At 36.8% G+C, this 25,382-nt stretch overlaps 1 pseudogene; it reads left to right on the forward strand.

Moving 5' to 3' along the window:
• The first annotated feature begins 4,674 nt into the window (after positions 1-4,674).
• On the forward strand, positions 4,675-13,703 carry LOC126624115 (disease resistance protein RGA2-like; annotated as a pseudogene).
• Positions 13,704-25,382: the final 11,679 nt, after the last annotated feature.

Below are 25,382 nucleotides of genomic sequence, written 5' to 3' on the forward strand. Positions count from 1 at the left end.
GCTGGTTTTCAAAGTTCACTTGGTTATCATGGTAGTGTCCTTTACTCCTTTTACTAAAATGAGGCTGATAGGATGGAAATATTTCCTTTTGCCCGGAGATTGATATGTCTGTTGACTTGACAAAGTATTAAGTAAGGCAAGGGGAGGCACCGCTACCGTTTGGAAGGTTAAGGTCTTCTCGTTTGGGTGGGTCTGGCTTCCACTCCCCACTTGCTGATAGGGGATGGTTGTTGGGGGTTTCTCTTGGTATGTCCTTGCTTTGGCGGAAGCATGGTTATAAGCTTGCGCCATCACCTCAGAGTAAGTCTTCCAAGCAGTGTTCTAAAAAATGGTATGGGCGGCCGCCTAGGCGTTAGGTGTCGATGCTCCACCGTGATTAACTCGAAATCGCTTATGAAATCAGCAAAGATATTAGGCGGTATAAGACGGCCGCCTAAGTGGGCTAGGCGACTTCGACGGATGCTGGGTGGTTTGGGAAAAAACGTACTGTTGTAACACACAACCACTTTGTCTCTCCGAGCCTTGTCGTTGCCCTTTCGATTTGCTTGAAATGAGCCTCGACATGGTCTACGAGAGAGAGAGAGAGAGAAAGAGAGAAAGAAAGAGAGAGAACAATCTTTGTAGGTTAGAAGTTTACAGTTGCAGCCTTGCAGAGAGGGGTAACGGCGGCAAGTTGTAGACGATAAGTCTAAATCCGCCTAGGCCGCCTAGGCGCCCGCCTAGATCCCGCCTGGCCACCTAGGCGTTAGGCGCCTGCCCGCCGCCCGACTAGCGCCTAGCGTTTTTTAGAACCTTGCTTCCAAGTGTTGGCGTTGATCATGTACTTAAAGAAACAGTCACGTAGGCCTGCCGTGAAGGCTTTGAGAGCAGTCTTGTCGTTTGCCTCGGCACAACGGGAATACTCATGGCTGAAGAGGCCAACATACATACGTAATGACTCGTTTGGCTTCTGGCGAATAGTGTACAAGTCATCCGCAGAGTGCAAGCGATCGGTCTGAAAAATGTGTTGAGAAACAAATAGTTTCCTCAATTCTTTAAATGAGTCTACCGTCTCAGGTGGAAGACAACAATACCACTTTAGAGCTCCGCAAGAGAGGATGGAGGGGAAGAGAAGACATCGCTCTTTGTCGGTGTGTATCCGGTATGCCATGGTAGACTCAAAGAGGTTAAGGTGTTCAATCGGGTCCTCTTTTCCAGTATAGAGTTGCAAGCCAAGCTTCTCCTTTGTCTTTGCTTGGAGGGGGTGTCAAGGATCCTACTTGTAAGAAGGTCAGGCCTAGGTTGGTTCCAATCAGGTATCTCAACTTGTTGTTCGGCCTTCAACTTGTTTACTTCCTTAAGGAGTAATAGGACAAAAGGGTCATGAGTGGAGTCATGTACCATTGGAGTTTTCTTTCGTAAATCTCCATCTCCTCTTGGAAGTAGGAAGGTTTGATCAAGAGCATGTGATTTTTCCCTGGACTCGCCGTACTGACTTTCAAGGTATGTCTGTCGGAACATCTCTGAGTCCCCTATACATTCATGTTTCTCTATGACTTGTTGCCCCTTCCCCAAATTAGTAGCCAGCCTGGGACATGGGAGGGGACCGAGTCTTTCAGAGACCCTTGGGTCATTGATCTTTGAGCTTACATGGATGGTATTGTCTCGACATTGCTTTAGGAAGTTGATGGCAGTCGTGAAAGACGACTTTCGATCCTTCCACTCCTTCTATAAGGAGGTGTCTCCGCCACTCATCCTGCTTCAGGTCGAAGCAGTTGGGTTAAGAGAAGTCTCATGTTGGTTGCCATTTTGATAAGTAGCTCGCTCCTCAATAGGAATACCTATGTCAAGGGCAAATGACCCTCCGTGTTGGGGGGCACCCAGTTGATGGTTGACTTCCACAGAGGTGATGAGCTCGTGTGTTTTAGTATATCTAGCCTTGTGGAGCATCTTGAAGACCTTCTCATACTCCTCTTGGAGGATCTCATTCTTCATCGCTATCTTGTTGTTCTGAGCCTCCAGTTCATCGACTTTAGCCTGAAAAGTAAACTTCTTTTGTTCCTTCTTTCGTTGCTTCGCACCAGGTGCAAGAGGGGTGTAATTTTGCTTGTTGTGGCTTCCTTCGCTCCCCATGTTGGAGAGGGATGCCTGGTCAAAAGAGAGTGTACGAATGGTGGAAACCACATTGACAAAGCTGAAGAGAGTGGGAATAAGTGTCGTTCCCACAGATGACGCCAAATGTTGATGCACAAAATCAGTGGGGACTTTGGTACAACAGAAAATGTTAAGTTTGTGACCTTCGCTAGATTGCTCCGGTCACTAGTGTGGATAAGTATGTAAATGGATAGAGACAGGGAAGCAAACACAAGATGTACGTGGTTCACCCAGATTGGCTACATCCACGGAGTAGAGTTCTCATTAATTGTGAAGGGTTTACACAAGTACATAGGTTCAAGCTCTCCTTTAGTGAGTACAAGTGAATGATTTAGTACAAATGACATTAGAAAATATTGTGGGAGAATGATCTCCTTTTATAGAAGAGAGATTCTAGCTTTGTTTTGACATTGACACGTGTCGTGTTGTAATTGGCTTCTGATGTTGACACGTGTCGCGCTATGATTGGCTTTTGATGTAGACACATGTCACGCTGTGATTGGCCTCCTGGTTGGAGGGAAACTCTTCTGGGTTCTTGACGGTATAACGTTGACCAGTGCTCAGTAGTTTCAGGATTGGTCAAGTATGGTACAAACAAATATCAAATAGTTGAAAAGATTAGATTGGTTGATTGGAACTCTCCACCAATTTATGATGAGTACGTAGATGATGACGTGTTTACAATTTATGTGGGAAGACAATAGTCTTCTCGGAAGCTTCGAGGTAACCAATTTTCACTTTGTTATTCACCTCAAAGCTACCATGATTGTGATGTTTATGATGCTGCCAAGTATTTGGATGGAGTGATTAATGAAGGATCCCATTTGAAGTGGAGTATGTTTTGTGGGTTTAATATCCTTAACAACCTTGGATTCCCTTTTGGTATGGTTGCTGAGATAGATTTGAAAGGTCATCCAAAAGATCGAGGAAAAAAGAACGATTCGAACTCGAGGACGAGTTCTTTCCGAGGAGAGGAGTATGATGCAGTCCAAGACAACTAATATGGTCTATGTATTAAACATGTTGTTAATGGCTTTTCATCTTTCAAAGCCATGTTTTAATTAGATGTCTAGAAACTATAAGCTTTAGTATTAAATATTTATCTTATCAATGTATTGTAATCTCTCTATTTAAGGGGCTCCATATGTATGATTAAGTAGCCAATTAGTGAATTAAAAAAAAAGTAATCTAAGAAGAGAGTGATTTTCTCCTTCCTGAACAAGCATTTGGCTTGGTCGTGTTGAGCAACTCTACGATTAGCAATGCGAGTAATTTTGTTGCTCCTGTTGAGTTATTCCCAAGTATCTAGCCCCATCGTCCCCATAGACTCTTTGATTTTTCCTGCGTCAATATTCTTCTTTGCTTTCCTAGTCGATCATGGTGTTTTCTAAGGCTCTAATCAATAACATGGACACTTTTCTCCTTTTTATTTATCTATTTTATTGTTGATAAGAAACAATTGTATTAAAGAAGAATAAACACAAATAGGACAGATTTTGGATCCTCTTCTCTACCAATTAGTAAAAAAAAGGGGACCCGATATGTGAGTGCAAAAAGACAAAAAAAAATAGTTGGAACCGAGTGCTAGTGAGGATGTGGGTGGGGGAAGTCGAGGGGAAAATGATAAAACTTGGGTTTAGGCTAGATTGACTACAATACTCATCGCTGCAATTTGTAAGTGTGTTTCTACAAAAGCTGACTAAAATCTGAAAACGCGTTTGCCAGAGACTATTACAGGTTGGAAGAATACGCTGTACGCCAATGGAACAATTCAAAAGCATGATTTGGAAAGCTTTGAGCAGGAAATACACTCCAAAACGAAGACCAACATGGGGTCAGCAACAATACTTTCAACCTCTAAAGTGAGGTTTTTTTAAATCATATTCTTTTTCATGACATCACACTATTCCATCTTAACTCGCAATATTCATGCGATCTCACTTAAAAAGTATGTTATTCTATCATCTCATATATATTTTTAAGTTAACAACCTAATTCTGTTATATTTATTTTATGAAAAGAATGAAGTTGCATGATTTTTCATGCAACTTTCAATTGTGCATCAATATGTGATTTGAAAATTTTGGTTACTCACTAAGGGCTCGTTAATTTGGTGGGTGATATTGGATTGGAGTGGGTAAATAGTAACAAACTAGATTCAATGTACGTTGAAGTAAGAAAAGGATGCCAACTTCCAATTCTTATCCTTCCACCTTGGTAGGAATTTTTTTTATTTTTTAGAAGAAACAAATTTGTATTGCAAAGAAACAATAAAATTACAAGGACACTTTTTTCTTTTTTATTTATCTATTTTATTGTTGAGAAAGAAACAATTGTATTAAGACCAACAATAACCCTTGAAGTAAGTTCTAAATTTTCCCTTCTATTCTCCCTCCATTTCTCTCCATCCCTTTTTCTAAAATTGGTAGAGCCCAGAGAATATGGCGCACCCATGTAGGACTATCTGCCCTGATGTCTGATGGGTAACTGAGCCCAACGACTCTTTTATGATCTTCTATAAATACCTATGTATTTGTTCAAACATTCACACAAAACTCATTTTTCTCCTACAATTCTTCCAAAACCATTTCTTCCCATTTACAATTCTTCCAATCTCTATCATGTGTCTCACATTCTTCCAAGGGTGGGAGATGGTCCTCTTCTTGACCAACAAAAGATAGGAACACACAACTACCTCACTGGCCACCAATGAATTAGCAATAATGCTATCCTTGCTAAACACGCCAAAGTTGTATACTAGTTTTGACTTTTGAGATTTTTAGATGAAACTTGAGGTTGAAGTTATCAAATTGTTCAGTTTGATATTATTTCTCATCTGATCCTCGTTTTGGCTTAACTGGTTTTCCTTGCCCCTAGATATGGATGCCGCTGTAGGCATCATTTTGTCCCCGGCTCTGCAGGTTCTTTTCGACAGACTGGCATCCCCAGTCCTACAAGGGCTTGCTGATATCCTGGGTTTCAATTTTGACATCTTCCAAAGCCTGCAGCATTCACTGGTGCGGGCTCAAGCTACTCTTGAAGATGCAGAAGTGCAACAATTCACCAACAGAACTGTCAGACTCTGGCTGGCGGATCTCAAGAATGCAGTGTGTGATGCTGAGGATCTTCTTGACGTCTTTACTGTTAAACAAACTGCCATGATTGACCAAGACTTTGGCAAGCAGACAGTAGAAAGCTATACAGTTCTTACTGATAAAGTCAGGAAGATACTCCAGAAGCTAGAAGTGACTGTAGCTGAAGGATCTTCTAAGTTGAAGATTAGAGAGCCTACTCAGCCAAGGTCAGATCGACAATCGGACAAAAGGGAGACTAGCTCTTTCATCGACTCGAGGATATATGGAAGAGATGATGACAAAGAGACGTTAGTCCAACTGTTGATGTCTTCTCAAACTGTTTACCAGGAGGGATATACGTATGCATCGTGTATTCCCATCATCGGTATTGGAGGAATTGGTAAGACCACTCTTGCTCAATTAGCATACAATGATAAGGTGGTTATTCAACACTTCGATATTAGGATGTGGATTTTTGTCTCTTCTGATTTCAATGTCAAGAAGATCATGAAGACAATTATTGCGTCTATAACGAATGATGAATGCAAGTTGTCGGAGAATGAACTACTTCAGTCTCGGCTTTGGCAATTGCTGCAGAACAAAAGATATCTGATCGTTTTAGATGATGTTTGGACTGAAGACCAGGATGATTGGGACAAACTAAGACCTTTGTTTAGAGAGGGTGTTGATGGATGCAAAATCATTGTCACTACCCGCAGTAAAAAGATCCCATTCATGATGGACTTCCCAAATTCCCCAATGTATTTGAGTGGTTTGACGGATGATGACTGTTGGGCTTTGTTCAAGCAACGCGCTTTTGGACGAGGAGAAGAAGAGAAATATCCGAACCTTTCGCTGATTGGGAAACAGATTGTCAGAAAATGTGGAGGTGTGCCATTAGCAGCAAAAAGTTTGGGAAGTTCAATGCGCTTGAAAAGAGACGAAAAGCAATGGTTGTCTATGCGAGATTGCGAACTTTGGAAATTAGATGAAAAGCAGCATAAAGTTTTGCCTGCCCTCATGCTGAGCTATCATCATCTACCATCACATCTCAGAGAATGCTTTTCATTTTGCTCAATTTTTCCAAAAAATTATGAATTCAAGAAGGAGAAGTTAATTCATATGTGGATGGCATCAGGCTTAATTCTACAAGATGGGAGCCGGCGGCCAGAAGACATTGGTGATGAATACTTTGCCGGTTTGTTGTGGTTGTCTTTCTTTCAAGAAGTAGGGGGTGATGGTGGGGCCTTAGTTGGATACAAGATGAATGATGTTATTCATGATCTTGCACAATATGTAGCAGGAAATGAATCCTTGATGCTGGAACATAGTGCAGCACAGATTCGCCATGCATCTGTTGTTTACAAGTACAGAGCAATTGGAATTCCAAAGGAGCTACTTGAAGCAAAACATTTACGAACTCTCTTATTGATTGGAGAATCCGGCTTGTTAAATAACAGAAGTAAAATGTTTTCAAGTTTTGGGTACTTGCGTCTACTAGACCTGAGCAGTTGTGGTGTTTCTGATTTGCCAGAATCATTAGGTGGCTTGATATGCTTGAGGTATCTTGACCTATCTTACACACCTATTTTTGAGTTACCTCACAGCACAAGGAATCTCTGCTCTTTGCAGACTTTGAACCTATTTGGTTGTCGGAATCTTATACGGTTGCCAAGCTTGGTAAAGATGATCAGCCTAAGACATCTCAATCTAATTGGATGTGTAAGTTTGGCTTCCATGCCTCTTGAGATTGGAAAATTACAGAAACTTCAGACACTGCCATTGTTTGTCGTCAACAGGATTCCAAAGGCCCTTAGTACGCTGGAAGGTTTAAATCTTTATGGAAAGTTGAATATTACCCGCTTGGAGAATGCAAGATATGCAGAGTCAGCTGGATTGAAGTTGAAAGAAAATCTTGAGTCATTAGGGTTATATTGGGGACCACGTAGTGGATTTGAAGACGGTCAAGAATCATTTGGGAAACCTAAAGCCCAGCGTGAAGAATTTGCTTTCAGATATCAGACAGTGACAGGACAACGTGACACTCTGGAAAAAATTCTTGAAGGCCTGGAACCTCACCAAAATCTGAAAAAGCTGATTATAGATGGCTACCCAGGAATCAGATTTCCTCAGTGGGCTCTCCCAAATCTTGTTGCCGTCAATTTCACCAACTGTACAAATTGTGAGCATCTTCCTGCCCTTGGGAATCTTCTGCTACTCAAGACTCTTTCTCTGCATAGAATGGATGCTGTGAAGAGAATTGGTGTAGAGTTATATGGTGATGGTATGGACGTATGGTTTCCATCACTCGAAGAACTATTAATAAGTGATTTTCCTAACTTGGAAGAGTGGTCAAATGCAAATGGTGGAAGCGCATTCCCTAGATTGAAGAAATTAACTGTCAAAAGGTGTCCTTGTTAAGTTTTCCTAGTAATCTGATATATATGTATTGGATTTTAGAGGAAGTTGAAAAGACAGAGAGAATGAGAGACAAAGTTCTTTTCACCACTGCAACCCTGCAACTACACAGAGAGCACATTTTATTCATATTCATTCCTTCCTTTTACATCAGTCATCACAACCGTCCAATTACATGAGCCAATGTGATTTTGACACATGGCAGAACAAAGCATATGAGCATTTGACAAGAGACATGATCTAAGATCATAAACTTGGCATATGAGCACAAGTTATCACAACATAACACAGCAACTCAATAGAACAAAGATAAAATAGATAAGTAAATCATTTACTAACATGAAATTAGTAATCAATTTACTTTTCAACACTCCCTTCTAAATTGTTAACTGATTTCACACCCAGCAAACTTCTCAAGTTGTTGAATCTGTCTTTGGGAAGAGCCTTGGTAAAGATGTCTGCAATTTGCTCTTCACTCTTGCAGTAAATCAGATCAATGGTACCTTCTTGAATTGCATCTCGAATAAAGTGAAACTTCCTGCCAATATGCTTGGTTCTTTGATGGAACACGAGATTCTTGGACATAGCTATAGCTGAAGTGTTATCACAGAATAGTGATGTTGCTGCAGCTTGCTCTTCTCCAAAGTCCTTGAGCACAAACCTAAGCCAAATGGCTTGAGATGTTGCTTCAGCTGCACTAACATACTCTGCTTCTGCAGTTGAAAGAGCTACACTGTGCTGCTTGACTGAAGCCCATGAGAATGCCCCACTTCCAAATGAAAAAGCATACCCTGAGGTGCTTTTCATATCCTCCTCAGATCCACTCCAGTCACTATCGCAATATCCAATCAGCAAGACAGATTTTCCATTCAAATATTCAATTCCAAAGTCAATTGTTCCTTGAATGTACCTTAGGACTCGTTTAGCAGCTCCATAATGTTTCTTGGTAGGCTTGTGCATAAATCGTGCAAGTACACTAGCAGAAAACATAATATCTGGTCTAGTTGCTGTTAAGTACAGAAGACTTCCAACTATTTTCCTATATTCACACTCATCTGCAGGTTCACTTCCATCTTCTCTTCTCAGTTTATCAGTTGCAACCAATGGAGTGCTCACTGATTTGCAATCTTTGAGCCCAAATTTATCCAAAAGTGTTAGAGCATATTTTTTCTGATGTATAAATATACTCCCTTCAGTTTGAGTTACCCCCATTCCAAGAAAGTGATGAAGTAAACCCAAATCTGACATTTCATATTTGCACATCATTTCAGCTTTGAATTCTTCCATCATTTCTGCATTGCTCCCTGTGTACACAATGTCATCAACATAGATTGACACGATCAAGATGCCAACACCTTCCTTGCTTCTCACATATAAAGTTGCTTCACTTGAGCTTTTGTGAAATCCACAGTGAATTAAATATGTGTCAATTTCACTGTACCAGGCCCTTGGTGCCTGTTTTAGACCATAGAGAGCCTTTCTCAGTCTATAAACCTTGTCTTCTGCCCCTTTAATCACAAAACCATCAGGTTGATCAACATATACCTCTTCCTCAAGAACACCATTCAGGAAGGCTGATTTAACATCTAATTGCCACAGTTTCCAACCTTTCTGTGCAGCTAGTGCAATGAGTGTTCTAATAGTATCTAACCTTGCCACTGGAGCAAAGGTTTCATTAAAATCAATCCCTGGTTTCTGTGTGTAACCTTTGGCTACAAGCCTTGCCTTGTGTTTTTGAATGGAGCCATCAAGATTCAACTTTGTTTTGTATATCCACTTCACACCCACAACAGGTTTACAACTAGGTCTGTCAACTAATTCCCATGTGGAATTCTTTTCAATCATCAATATTTCTTCTGTCATAGCCTTTTTCCAAGCCTCATCTTTGACTGCCTCACTGAAATCTTCAGGTTCAATGATGCTCATGTTGCATTGAGCATATACTTCACTCAGACTCTTCCATTTCTGTGGGGTATGGTCATAACTTCCAGAGATTGGAATTGGAGAACCAAGTGAATCAGATTCTTGAGATGCTTGCAGATCTCCAGTTGATTGTGATCTCAGAGGAGACTGCATTGACTGAGATGAATCACTTGAATCTGGATCAAATTCAGATATCCTTGAGCTTCTTTCATCATTCCAAGGACAAGAAACTTGAACCGATTCATTAGTTTCCCAGTCCCATATTACTTTCTCATCGAAGATTACACTTCTTGATAGTTCAACCTTTTGAGTTCTCAAGTTGAAAATTCTATATCCTTTTTCACAGTTTCCATATCCAACAAATACTCCCTTTTCACCAGTTTGCTCCAGTTTGTGTCTTTTCTGTGAAGGAATGTGAATATAACACATGGAACCAAATATCTTCAAATGTTTGACACCTGGCTTCCTCCCACTAAATGCCTCAAATGGAGTAATGTTGTTCAGAGCACTTGTTGGACATCGATTTTGCAGATACACAGCTGTGTTGACAGCTTCAGCCCAAAACTTCAAAGGAATCTTCTTTTCAATCATCATAGTTCTTGCCATTTCAATTATTGTCCTATTCTTTCTCTCTGCAACACCATTTTGTTGCGGAGAGTAGGCAACAGTCAATTGCCTTTCTAATCCCATATCTTCACAGAACCTTGAAAACTCTAGAGATGTATATTCTCCACCCCTATCACTTCTGAGTTTCTTGATTTGATAACCACTCTGCAGCTCAACCATGGATTTAAACCTTTTGAAAATGTTGAAGACTTGAGACTTGTGTTGCAAGAAAAATATCCAACACATCCTAGTGTGATCATCAATAAATGTGAGAAAGAATTTGTTGCCTCCTAGAGTAGTTATCTGCATTGGGCCGCATATATCAGAATGAATAAGTTCTAGAGGCTGTGATGCCCTCCAAACTTTTCCCTTGTCAAATGATTCCCTGTGACCCTTCCCTGTAGCACATCCAGAGCAAACATGCTCAGAAACTTGTAGTCTAGGTAGGCCCTGCACCATTTCCTTCTCTTGCAGAAGCATCAAACTAATGTAGTTTAGATGTCCATATCTTCTATGCCACAACTGAGCTGATTCTTCAACAGTTGCTCTATTAACCATATGAGGATTAACATATTCCAAACTTAATGGAAAGCATCTGTTTCTTTTCATGGGAACACTTGCAATTAGATCTTCCATCTGCCTATCTCCATAAATATCAACCATGTAATCACCAAACACAAGCCAATATCCATGTTCTACCATCTGCCCTACACTCAATAAGTTTTCATCCAAACCAGGTACAATCATAACTTCTTTAATATACCTAGTCACACCTTTCATCTCAATCACCAATGTGCCTTTGCCTATTGACTGCACTAAATCTCCAGTGCCCATTTTAACTTTACATCTCACATTCTTATCAACATCAATCAGCAAGGATTCATGAGAGGTCATATGATTGCTACATGCACTATCTACATACCATATATTCATACTTCTTCCAATAGTAGCAGAATGGCAGGCATAAAACATGGTTGCAGATTCTGTTACCTGATTCGCATAGTTTACAAGTTTTCCAGACTTGTTTGATTGATCACAATCCTTGATGAAATGACCGAACCGATTGCATCCATGACATTTCGGCTTCCCTTTAAACCAGCACTCACCATAGTGCAGTTTATCACAATGCTTGCATTTTCCCTTAGACTGATCAGATTTTCCTCCTTGATCATATTTGCCACCTCGATTAGCAAGATTCTGAGGTTTAGGATCCCATTTCTTTCCTTTTGATTTCCAATCCTTCTTTGGTTTAGAATTACCAAACGAGAGATTTGGTTGTGTTCCTTTCGAATTCAGATTCAGAGTACTGAAAGCTCTTTCAATGGTGCTTTCAGCATGCCTATCAAGACGTTGTGCAAACCCTCTCAAAGCTGCAATCACCTCTTGTACCTCTATAGTTTCAATATCCTTAGTTTGTTCAATTACATAACAGACAGGATCAAACTCCTTCGTTAAGCTTATGAGTAATTTCTGAACTAATCGTTCTCTGGGTAAATCTTCCCCATAACCCTTCATCTGATTTACCAACTCGAGAAGACGAGTGAGATATCCAGATAGAGTTTCATCATCCCTCATCCTTGTGTACTCGAAATCACGGCGTAGACCCTGCAACTTGATGGATCTCACTTGCTTATCACCGTGAAATTCCTGATGTAGGATATCCCAAGCACCCTTTGAGGTCTCTTCGTTTGAGATTCTGGGAAAGATATCATCCGAGACAGCTCCTTGGATTATACCCAGTGCCTTAGCATCCTTCATTAGCTTGTCGCTCAGAGAAACTCTCTCCGACTCCGATGAACCTTCATCTCCAATCTTCTTATCCTTCGATTCTGAAATTTCAAACCCCTTTTCAACTAAATCCCAGATTCCATGTGATTTGAAAATAGTTCTCATTCGGATCTTCCAGAATTCATAGTTGTCACCATTGAATATTGGAGCCCGAAGATCACTACCACCAGATCCAGCCATTTGAGACTTGAATCGACAAACTGAGTCGGAAAGTTCACGTTGGATTTCCGAGCACAGTACTCACAGATCTTACGCCCCGATTCCAGATAGAACCTGAGCTCTAGATACCATGTTAAGTTTTCCTAGTAATCTGATATATATGTATTGGATTTTAGAGGAAGTTGAAAAGACAGAGAGAATGAGAGACAAAGTTCTTTTCACCACTGCAACCCTGCAACTACACAGAGAGCACATTTTATTCATATTCATTCCTTCCTTTTACATCAGTCATCACAACCGTCCAATTACATGAGCCAATGTGATTTTGACACATGGCAGAACAAAGCATATGAGCATTTGACAAGAGACATGATCTAAGATCATAAACTTGGCATATGAGCACAAGTTATCACAACATAACACAGCAACTCAATAGAACAAAGATAAAATAGATAAGTAAATCATTTACTAACATGAAATTAGTAATCAATTTACTTTTCAACAGTTGGCACATATGCCATTACCTCAGTTCCTTGAGCATTTGGAGCTGCGGGACTGTAATCCAACGATGACGTCCATATCAAGTTTAAGTTTGCTTTCTGTGCTTGTTCTAGAAAAAATTCCAAACTTGTTCTCTTTGCCAGAAGGGCTTTTTGCATCGGCTAGTCTGTCTTCTTTAAAGATCTTGTCGTGCCCCAAGCTTCGTTCAGTGCCTTTGGAGATTGGAACCCTCACTGCTTTGAAATCACTGACTATTAGTTGGTGTGATGAGTTATCCTATCTGCCACAGAGTTTGCAGAACCTCAGGAGTCTGGAGTCTCTGGAGATTAGTGACTGTCATAGTCTAATATCCATGCCAAATGGTGGAATTGCAGGTCTAAGTTCTCTTCGAACTTTGTCTATTGAGAACTGCAGCAATCTGACTTCTTTGTCATCAAGTTTGGAGCATCTCAAATTTCTCGAGCACTTGACAATAATGTATTGTCCAAAGCTTGGTTCTTTTCCAGAGGGCGTGCAACACCTCTCTTCACTTCGAAGTTTCACTATCTTGAACTGTCCTTGGTTTGATACTCTACCTATTGGATTAATGAATCTTCAGACGCTGCACTGCTTGGAAATTAGTAGCTGCCCCAACCTAAATGCTTTGCCAGATTGGTTGGAGAATCTTGCTTCGCTTAGATCGCTTACCATATCAGATTGTCCTAATTCAAGAGTTCTGCCACCAGGCCTCAAGTATCTCAAAGAACTCCAACACCTCTCTATTCAAGAATGTCCCGAGCTAGAGGAAAGATGTAAACAAGGCAGTGGTGAGGACTGGTTGAAAATAGCTCATGTCCCACACAAGTACATTGGCTCACCTGATCAGGCCATGCAGTCCGACGAAGCAAGCACATCCAGCAGCTCTTCTTTTTGAACATCTGTGCAGTAAGCAAAACTTCTGTTTCATCATCATCAATGTGTTATCATCATTATAATCGTCATTCCTCCCGGCGGGATAAGGCTCTGTTGTTATTGTTGTTGTTGTTGTGTTTGTTTCCCGTACGTTTTTTGTTTATATGGATGAAGTTGTCAACAGGGAATAAGAACTTTCTTGTTTATCAACCTGCTGCTTTTTTTGAAATTGTCGCCATGTTACATTTCATGCTGGGGTTTAAACCTCGTTTGGAGTATACGATAGGCATTAGCCTTCAAACTAGAAACTACACTTGAAACTTTGCACCTAAATGGAATTAGGTAAATTAAAGGATGTTGCTCTCAGTTAATTACACTTTGATGCATAAGGTAAATTTTGCTAAGATGCAATCAGTGTTTATTATGATATAGTACAACCTAAAATTATGATTATAGAAAACTTACAAAATTAAATACTAAATTGATGTAATTTGGAATTTACTAGAACTTTGAGATTTAAGCCTCGTTTAATATATGAATATGACTATTCCCTATATTGAAGGCAATCTAAAGGGAGAAATCCATACAACTTTCCTATTTTGTCTAAGTTTAATATTACTTATTATGAAAAGTTGTCTCTTTTAATTCTGTTATTCTTGTAGAAACTATCTCTTTATGCGTATCCTTCGATTTGGACAAAATATAAAAATTCTCATAGTTTTCCTCCTTCAAAAATACCTTCAATGTAATGAATAGTTCTATCCAAGTTAGTTCCCCCTATCAAACGAGGCTTAAAGTCCTAAAAACCTAGCATAAAACATTAACGAAAATAAAATAAAATTAGTTAGGGTACACGCAAAAACAAAAAGAATTTTCCCTGGATTTTCTATTTATTGACAGGATAAAAAGTTTGCAAAAGACAACTGACCTTTGCTTTTACAGAGGGTGCAAACTTTTTTTTTTTTTTTTTTTTTGCCCTATAGCATCTTTCTTTTGGTTTGTACTCAAATTTTCATCAAAGTTTGGAAAGATACTGGTATCCAGAAATTCTACAATTAAACTTAATGATAATATTCTCAAACGCTTTTTTCTTCGCCTTCTCTTCTCAAGAAGAAGAAGAAGATGGTTTCATGGGTTGAGAGAACCAGTGAAATTTTCCAGGTCTTTTTATCCGAAAGGAAAAAAATGAGGACACAAGAAAGAAAGAGAGAGAGAAAAAAAAAATTCTAATTGAAATCTAATTTTATTTATTTATAATTATATTTGGTAGTTGGACCCAAATAACTGTTAAAAAAAATTAGAGATTTTTTTAGTATACCATGAACAGAAAATGATAGAGAGACTAAATTTATAAATAAAATGATATGATTATTATTGATTAGATTATTACTTAAGTATTGATTAACATAATTATTTTCTATTGATGACACATTATTTGGTTTATAAATTTGATTTAAAACTTTGATCTTCCTAACATTACCAACCATGAACATGACGTGATAGATTAGAGACTGGAGAGTCTGTGTGGTCATTTATCTTTTATGTATACTACTATGCTTGATAATCCCACAAATTAGAAATGATGACAAAAAGTATTCAAGAGAGAGTGTATTTAAATGATTTAGGGAAAAAAAAGCTAAGCAGCTTATAAATAAACTCTATTGTGGCCTATTTTATCTTGAGGGAGAGAGAGGGTGAGGTAACAATAGAAAGAAAGAGTGGTGAAAATGTAGAATGCTTAGCGATTGTGTGATTCTCATATGCCAGTGCTTTTATTTATAGTAAACCAAGATGAGAGAATTAACTTGTCCTTCAAATAAGTACAATCCTATAGGAAAGGATTGCTAGAATAATATGGGTAATCTAAAACCCAATATAACTAAGATTTACACAATCACATTTTAAATAATATTTATAACACTCTTATTTTAAATAATATTTACATAATCACATTTTAAGTCATCTTGTCGACATTGATTAAGGAACATGCTAGTCTCAACCAAGAGAACTTGCATATGGAAATAAGTCTCACAAAATCCGACTATGGTAAAACCCAATATGGAACAAAGCCATGGTCAAAAGAAAATGGTGAGTTAATGCAAAACCAATTTAAACGTCCACGTGACGTACACAATAACCACCCCAAGATGGGTGTATCGTTAAAACGTAGTCAGGTAGCAAAAACTCAAATGAAAAAATGTTTCTAATCATAAGAAAAAAAAGTACATTAAAATCAAGCGAGTATAGTTCAAGATATTCCCCTTGAGTTTGACATATTTCCTAAGAGAACTAACAATGTTACAACTCAGAACGTTTACGTAGACCAATTCCTTGAACAAGCTTCTGGAAGGTAGACTTCGAGAGTGACTTGGCGAACATGTAGGCTAGGTTGTCTTGGGAACAGATTTACTTGACTTCAATGTTCTGATGTTTTGTTGCTAATGAGAGAAAAATAACTTTGGCGCAACATGCTTGGTTTTGTCTCCTTTTAATGTGTCCCTTCTTGATTTGTTTGATGCTTGTTGCGTTATCTTCATGAATTGTTGTACGGACGTTAATGACATAAGAAAATCCGCAGGCAGTGGCGAAGCTAGAAATTGTCGGGGGAAGAGGTGAACTTAAGGAGTGCATGGTTAAAAAAATTACAAACCAACAAGGGATAAAACATCAACTGTTGCTAACTTTCCTTGGCATAACGTGGGATTTAGGTTGGCAAGGGTCATTTTGGAGATAATGTCTACGAATTGCTTTGCGATAATTAGGTGAATAATCAAGCATTCGACTTATATATCCAAGGTCTTATAGTATTGTTTTATTACGTAACTGTATAATGAAAAAAAAATCTTAAACTCTTAATCGTAAAGCAGACTATACTAATATAACTAATCACTAATTAAACTAACAATTCAATTAATCAATACCAAAAATCATACAAATTATTCAATAAACAAAAATTTAATTCAACTAATCAATATGAATAAGTATATACATTATTCAATAATTCAATTAATCAATCAATAATCAAGAATTCAATTTTTACCCTAAACAACAATTTCATTCATCAATACTCATAGAATTTATATTGATTATCACAACTCAATAATGATATTAGTGTACCTATAATTGTATATTAATTAAATAAAAATAATCAATTAGGTTTGAAATAATATAAATTTAGAAAATAAAAAAATTTATCTCAAATTTGGGAAAGGGCTGCTGGCGTGGCGTTTTGATGCTTTCTAGGATTGGGGCACACATTTGAAAATTGAAGGGATTTGTCGTTTGGCAGATGTGGAATGGATTAGATGGGAAAGGGGAACAGTGGTCCCCGGCAATATTATAATTTTTTTCTTCAGATAGCAAGCAAAATGATGCCGTTTTACTTTTAAAATTAAACAACAAAAGCCATGCGCATAGGGAGCCGCGCAGTAGTATGAACAAACAGAAACACCACCGTGTTTCTGACCAAACCAGAGGGGTTTAGGACTTGGTCCTAGGCATGTTTTCCAACGGGCGGAGTGGCGACCGCCACTCCTTGCCCTTATGTAGCTTCGCCATTGTCTGCAGGTGCTTCGAATATGTTCCCTTACTGCTTTCAACTAAAAGCATTCTCGAGTAGCTTCATGTAAGGTAAGAATCTTAGCATGGTTGGAAGAAGTCGCAACCAAGGTCTGTTTGATTGACCTATAAGATATTGTGGTGTCTTCAATAGTAAAGACGTAACCCATTTGAAAACGTGCCTTGTGTTGGTCAAACAAGTACCTTGCATCAGCATAACTAAAAAGGAAAGAATCAACTCGAGAACCGAGGGGGCGATGACTCTTTTTGAGAATTCGTAGGGATAGAACAAACCTATATCTATCGCACATTTGAGGTAGTAGAAAATGTCTTTAACACCTGCCTAGTATCTGCGTGTAGGCGTGTTGCTATATCTTACTAAAAGATTAATAGCAAATGAGTTGTTCGGTCCAGTGCACTAAGCTAAGTACAATAAATGCCAATTGCACCGATGTATGGAACTTCATGTAAGAATAAGGTTGAGAATTAGACAGAAAAATGACTTTGAGGCACGTTAATATGTTTTACTTAAAGTGATATTTGCCCCCACTCTAATATGAGTTTGCTAACGGGTCTAAAGCAAATCACTTCCAGGATACAACAAAGTTTGGAATTTTAGTTTAGTAAGAACTGAAATTCCCTTAAAATCTTCTAAAAGGAAATTGTATGATTTTGATGGAGAGAAAGAGGATAAGAAAATATTGTTCGAAGAATTGTATATATCCAAATATGCAGCCAACATGAGCTATATATAGATACTATGAAACCCCTTGAAGATGGATCAAAGTGTGCATATAAAAAGTCAAATTCTTTCCTGCATCATTACCACCGAATGGATGCATCTTTTGATCAAAGTCGCACCATGCTGCAGCCTTTTATTTTTCTAAAAAGATGCAATCCTAAGCCATGCTTCTTCAATCCAAAAGACACGCCAAATGGAAAGAAAAAAGGCACGGCGTTGCAGCCTAAAGGCACATGACTGCAGCCTTTCTCCCATTATACACGCAAGCAACAACATATATATATATATATATATATATATATATATATATATATATATATATATATTCAATTCCAAGAGACATGGCATTGCAGCCAGTCTCTCACGCAACAACATATATATATATATATATATATATATATATTAATGAAATACACAACCACTTCAGGCTCCAAGACCTCTTCCTCTTCTTTATACGGTTTTCCTCTGACTTTGGTACATGTCTATGTCTCTGCGTATGATTTTTCGACGAAGCCTGATATAGTATTTTTTCCTCTTCATTATACAATTTTCCACCGACTTTGGTGCGCGTGTGTCCGTGTATGTGCAGCAGACTGTGGAACCAATATATATGATATTGACATCCAATTCAATTTGAGAGTCCCAGGACTTTAAATAATTACATTGGTTGCATCAACTCAAGTAGTCCGAAGGCTAAATTCCTGCCAATATCATTTACTTTCTTCCGAATTTTAAACTCTTTTGTATAAGCCCAGGTGTTGATAGAAGAGAAAATTCTAAAAGCAGATGAAAGGCTGAGATCGTGAAAAGGCACGGAAGGTGACATTATAACTTAGTGAAAGGGTATTCGTCAGCAAACGGACAATCTCTATATAAGGGAAGAGGGAAATCTGGAAGAAGGGGTTCACGAGACTCTACTGACTACTGAAGAAAAAGATCAAGATATGGTTTTTAGATACTAACTCCAAGAGGCCTGTATCACATTCTTCCTTTCCAATCTCCACCACCATGTTGTTAGAGATTCAATAATAAATATATAAATTATTATTATATACATACACATATATATAATGACTTGGTGCTGCATTGTGCAGCGTGTGTGTGTGTATGATAAAGGGTGCTGCGGTGCGCAGCAAATGTAATTAGTTGAATGGTTGTAACTTTTAGTTAAAAGATATGATGCTTACTCAAATTGTATGAGTAGAATTAAAAGATGTAATTAGTCAATATTTATTTTCTGAAAATATTAAATAGAAGACATGTCTTTTTTATCAACACTATTAAAAAGAGTTGTATATCTTCAACTAAAATGAAATGACTCGATGAATGGGTGCTTAATGCCTATAAATACCTATTGTGGCATAATGTTTCATATACAATTTCAGAAATTTATTTCTACATTCCTTGCTCTCTACTCTCTCCATCACATTCATACAATTTCTTTCTAATTATTTCTAAGGGAATATAATTCGATTTTGCTAATCAAATATTCCATTCTTTGTTGTATCATGGAAGTGATTTGCCAAGAACCTTTTAGCAAACTCATTTGAGTGGGGGCAAATAACACTTTAAGGAAACGATTCAAGTCGTACCTCAAAGTCATTATTTGGATTATTCTCTAAATTTATACATTTACTCTAACAATCTTAAAGTGTTATTTACGTCATGGAGAACAAATCTGATAACATGACTTTGAAGATTATCTATCAAGATGTCTACAAGTTAGACAAATTTGATGGATCAAATTTCACTCGATGGAAGGACAAAATGCATTTCATGCTTACTATTCTAAATGTCATATATGTGTTGGACCCGAAATTGGAGCCTATTTGTGAACCAAGTGACAAAGACTCGGACAATATAATTGCCGATCGATAGAAGCATGAAGAAGATGAATTGGTATGTCAATGACACATATTGGGCACATTATCTGATCGCTTATATGACTTGTACGCACACATTCAATCTCCAAAGAAAATTTGGGAAGCACTTGAACACAAGTACACAACGGATAAAAGAGGTACCAATAAATTTTTAATGTTCAAATATTATGAATTTACTATGTTTGATAACAAACTCATCCTAAACCAAGTTCATGAATTATTGGTCTTGGTCTCAAAGCTTCATGAACTTAAAATAGTTATTCCGGATCCTATGATAGTTGGGGCTATTATGGCAAAATTACCCCAAAATGGAATAACTATAGAAAGAAATTTCTACACATGGTGGAAGATATTAGTTTCGAGGATTTGCAAAAGTTTATTCAAATTGAAGAGGAAACTCGAAATCGTGATAAGAATTTTGCAAATCAAGATTCCTCCAAAGTTCACATTGTCGAAGGAAACAAATATAAAAAGGACTTCAAAGTCAAAATTGACAAAGGGAAGTTTAAGAAGACCAATTCCAACAACAATCAAAAGAATGCAAATGGTGTCTGCTACTATTGTGGAAAGAAATGCCATTAGATTTGTGATTGTAGACACAGAAAAGCAAGTGAGGAATATGCCAATAAGACCAATAGCGCAAATATGGTGGAAAACTCTGGAATTGATAACATTGTTGCAATGGTATCAATGATGCATTTTGGCATGATTACCGAACTAAATATGGTAGCGGCAATAAAATCCTCCGACTAGTGGCTCGACTCAGGGGCTACTATACATGTGTGCAATAACAAGGCACAATTCAAGACATATGAAACATCAACTGATAATCAAGAGGTTTTAATGGGAAATCATAATTCTGCCAAAGTTCTAGGAAAAGGAACCGTTGAATTTCAGTTTACTTCTGGGAAGAAATTGACGTTGCTCAATGTACTACATGTTCCAGAAATTAGAAAAAATCTTGTGTCTGCAAATTTATTATGTAAGAACGGTATAAAGACTGTTTTAGAGTCCGACAAGTCAATAATGTCGAAAAATGGAATGTTTTCTGGGAAGGGATATTCTTGTGATGGGATGTTCAAACTAAGTATTAATAATAAAATGAATTCTTCTACTTATATTGCTGAATCTTCCGCTCATTTATGGCATTTACGTTTAACACATATAAATTTTAGATCTTTAAAATACATGCATACACTTGGTTTAATTGCTTGCAATGATGATTACAATGATAAATGTGAAACATGTATTCAAGCGAAAATGACTAAGAAACATTTTTCAACTGCTGAAAGAAATACAAATTTATTAGACTTAATACATTCTAACATATGTGAATTTAATGGTATTTTAACAAGAGGAGGAAAAAGAAATTTTATCACATTTATAGATGATTGTCCTAAGTTCACTTATGTTTATTTATTGTCTAATAAAGATGAAGTTTTTTAGTGTTTTAAACGCTATAAAGCTGAAGTTGAAAACCAAAAGTGAAGGAAAATTAAATGCCTTCGTAGTGATAGAGGTGGTGAATATTTTTCACATGAATTTGATATTTTTTGTGAAGAGTATGGTGTTATACATCAAAGAACTACACCACAACAAATGGTTTGGCAGAAAGAAAAAATAGGACACTCACTAAAATGATTAATTCTATGATGATTAATGCTAATACTCCAAAATATTTATGAGGTGAAGCATTGTTTATTGCATGCCATATACACAATAGAATTACATCTACAAAGACACATGTGTCACCATATGAAATTTGGAAAGAAAGAAAACCAAATTTGTCATATTTGAGAGTATGGGGTTGTATAGCTTTTTATAAGGCACTCGATCCTAAGAGATCCAAGAGGAATTAAAAGCATATTTGTAGGATATGCAGAAAATTTAAAGGCATATAGGTTGCTTAATTTAGACTCAAATACAATAGTTGAGTCTAGAGATGTCGAATTTATAAAAAATAAATTTTATAACGACTACTTAGTGTCTAGAAAAGAGAATGATCAAACACCTTTCTCTAATCCGTCTACTAGTTATTCTCAATGTGAGAAAAGAAAACAGTCTGAAACTATTAATGAACCAAGGAAAAACCAAAGGGTAAGAAAAGAAAAGACTCTAGGCTCTGATTTTATTTTGTTTCAATCTATTGTATTTTTAGTCGAAGGAAATAGAACAAAGGTTCTTAAGAAATACCCATATTGTTGAATGTTAAGGATGATCCTAAAAGTCTACGCGAAGCATTGACTTCAAGAGATGCAGCCTTTTGGAAAGAGGCTATAGATGATGAATTTGAATCATTAATATCTAATCAGACATGAGTTTTAGTAGACTTGCCCTAAGGATCAAAAGCAATAGGTTGTAAGTGGGTATTTAGAAGAAAATACAATACAGACGAGTCTATTCAAACATTTAAAGCCAGGCTAGTTGCCAAAGGTTTTAAGCAGAAAAAAGGAATAGACTATTTCAATATATATGCACCAGTAGCTAGGCTCACATCAATTAGAATATTGTTTGCATTGACATCTTTATATAATTTGCATGTGCATCAAATGGATGTGAAAACATCATTTTTAAATGGTGATTTGGATGAAGAAGTCTACATGAAACAACCAGAAGGGTTTATTCTCTCTGGGAATGAAAAGAAGGTTTGTAAATTAGTAAAGTCGTTATATGAATTGAAGCAAGCACCAAAACAATGGCATGAAAAGTTTGATTTTGTCATTTTATCATATGGATTTAGACATAATAGTGCTGATATATGCATATACTCTAAATTCACAAATGATTATGGTGTTGTTATACGTTTATATGTCGACGACTTGCTAATTTTTGGTACAAACATGAAAGGTGTATTTGAAACTAAAGAGTATCTAAATTCAAAATTTAAGATGAAGGACTTGAATAAAGTAGATACTATTTTGGGAATTAAAGTAAAAAAGCATAGTAGGGTTACGCTTTGTGTCAGTCACATTATATAGAAAAATTGTTTCTTAAGTTTAAGCATCTACAAATAAAAGAATCAAATACCCCTTATGACCTTAGTGAAACTTTGCTTAATAATTCTGGTAGGTCTGTTGCATAGCTTGAGTATGCTAGTGTAATTGGAAGTTTAATGTATGCCATGCATTGTACCAGACTAGATATCACATTTGCAGTAAGCAAACTATTTGGATACACTAGTTATCCAGGTACTGCTCATTGGAAAGCAATAAATAGAATTTTTGGTTATCTTAAAAGAATTGTTAACTTGAGTTTAACTTACTAAGAGTTTCCAACAGTATTTGAAGGATATTCAGATGCAAGTTGGATAACAAGTGCTAATGATAGTAAGTCTACATCAGGGTGGATTTTTACAATTGCCGAAGGAGCAATTTCTTGGGTTTCGAAGAAGCAAACATGTATAGCACATTCAATTATGGAATCTGAATTTATAGCATTAGCGGCAACATGTAAAGAAGCAAAATGGATTAGAAATTTGTTATTGGAAATAGAGTTGTGGCCACAACCAATGTCATCCATTTCTTTATACTGTGATAGTGATACTACTTTGTCTAGAGCATACAATAAGGTATACAATGGAAAGTTTAGACATATTATCTTGAGACATGAATATGTCAAGCAATTAATAACTGATGGATTTATTAATATAGTTTATGTTAAATCAAGTAATAACTTGGCGGATCCGTTAATGAAAACACTTTTAAGAGCTTTGGTAGTTAGTACATCTAGTGGAATGAGGCTAAAACCCTTTATTGAAAATTAGCCACCAATAATGGTAACCCGACTTTGTCTAGAACATCACTAGTTTAAAAGTTTAATGGGTAATAACAAGTTATTGATAAGTGGTTGTGAAAGCATTGAAAATTAATATATAACTCATTACAGGATGATCAGTACAAGACTGCTATGTTTAGGAGGATGAGTTTTATCTTTTAATGAGGTTATTTGTACTTATGTCTATAGTAGCAGGGACATGGGAAGGAACCTCACCTATATGAACATAAGAAGTAGTGCCGCTTCTACCAAGAGTTGGGTTTTCTCTTGTAACTGTTCATGAAATCAGGATGAAACACAAGGCTATAATACTGCTTAATTAGTTCAGAAATTTCTTTAAGGAAATAAGACATAATCATGTGTGTAGTGATTTCAGTTTTAACATAAAAATATGTGGTTTAAACTTAGGTCACAATCGCATTCGTTATAACTTTGAATTACTTACACTAATTAAAGGTTTAATTCGAAAGACACATTTATTGTATGCATGATTATATCAGTCTGTTTGTGGTTAATTATAAAGAGAGAAATGTTATTATATTATTGAAATTGGAAAGGATTGTTAGAGATTTCAATAATAAGTATATAAATTATATATATATATATATATATATATAATGACTTGGTGTTGCATTGTGCAGCGTGTGTGTGTATGATAAAGGGTGTTGCGGTGCGCAACAAATGTAATTAGTTGAATGGTTGCAACTTTTAGTTAAAAGATATGATGCTTACTCAAATTGTATGAGTAGAATTAAAAGATGTAATTAGTCAATATTTATTTTCTGAAAATATTAAATAGAAGACATGTCTTTTGGATCAACACTATTAAGAAGGGTTGTATATCTTCAACTAAAATGAAAGAACTCGATGAATGGGTTCTTAATGCCTATAAATACCTATTATGGCATAATGTTTCATATACAATTTCAGAAAATTATTTCTATATTCCTTGCTCTCTACTCTCTCCATCACATTCATACAATTTCTTTCTAGTTATTTTTAAGGAAATATAATTCGATTTTGCTAATCAAATATTTCATTTTTTGTTGTATCCTGGAAGTGATTTGCCAAGAACCCTTTAGCAAACTCATTTGAGTGGGGGCAAATAACATTTTAAGGAAACGATTCAAGTCGTACTTCAAAGTTATTATTCGGATTATTCTCTAAATTTCTACATTTACTCTAACACATGTATTAAGCCATGGGCTTTATCCCATTTGATGCCACATTTGTAACCTCATGCAAACATATAGTGTTATTACAGTGAACGTAGCCCAGTTATGGGTAAACCACTATATGTCTCTGTGTCTATTTTATTATTAGTCCCTTACTGGATATCATTGCCCTAAACCTAAAACCCCACGATATTCACATCTTTCAATTCTTAAAAACCATTGTTACTAACCTTACCAGATTTTGGCGTTAACAGTATGCTTATTAGACAATGCAGACACACAAACTCATGTAGAGATATTCTCACACGAACAGGTTGGTGTATAAATTTATGCTTTAACATTACATATGCTTGAAATTGATGCTAAGCGCTCACATACGAGTCCGAGTTGCAGTAGTTGTAAGGGGTAGGCTAACACCTACACTGGTTCCAATGTGAACGTAACGGTACATGTAAATATACACGTAAAATTGTTCCTAGCTCGAACACTACAAATAAAGGAACCACGGCGTAAGCATACATTATGAGCACATATATCATATAAAAACATTCCATGAATAATCTCTCAAATCAAAGAATCACATAAGTGGTTACAAAACTAATAGTAAAGCACAACACTGAAACTTTGTTAGAAAGATTCAACAATCTCATAAATCGCAACATCGTCATTGTGTAAAACCTTGGTGGTTTTTAAAGTAAAAGCAAATCATGAGACGATATAAAAGCATCATGTAAAACATTTGCATTAACTAATTATA

This window comes from Malus sylvestris, chromosome 5 (genome assembly GCF_916048215.2).
Source record: "Malus sylvestris chromosome 5, drMalSylv7.2, whole genome shotgun sequence".
Taxonomy (NCBI): Eukaryota; Viridiplantae; Streptophyta; class Magnoliopsida; order Rosales; family Rosaceae; genus Malus; species Malus sylvestris.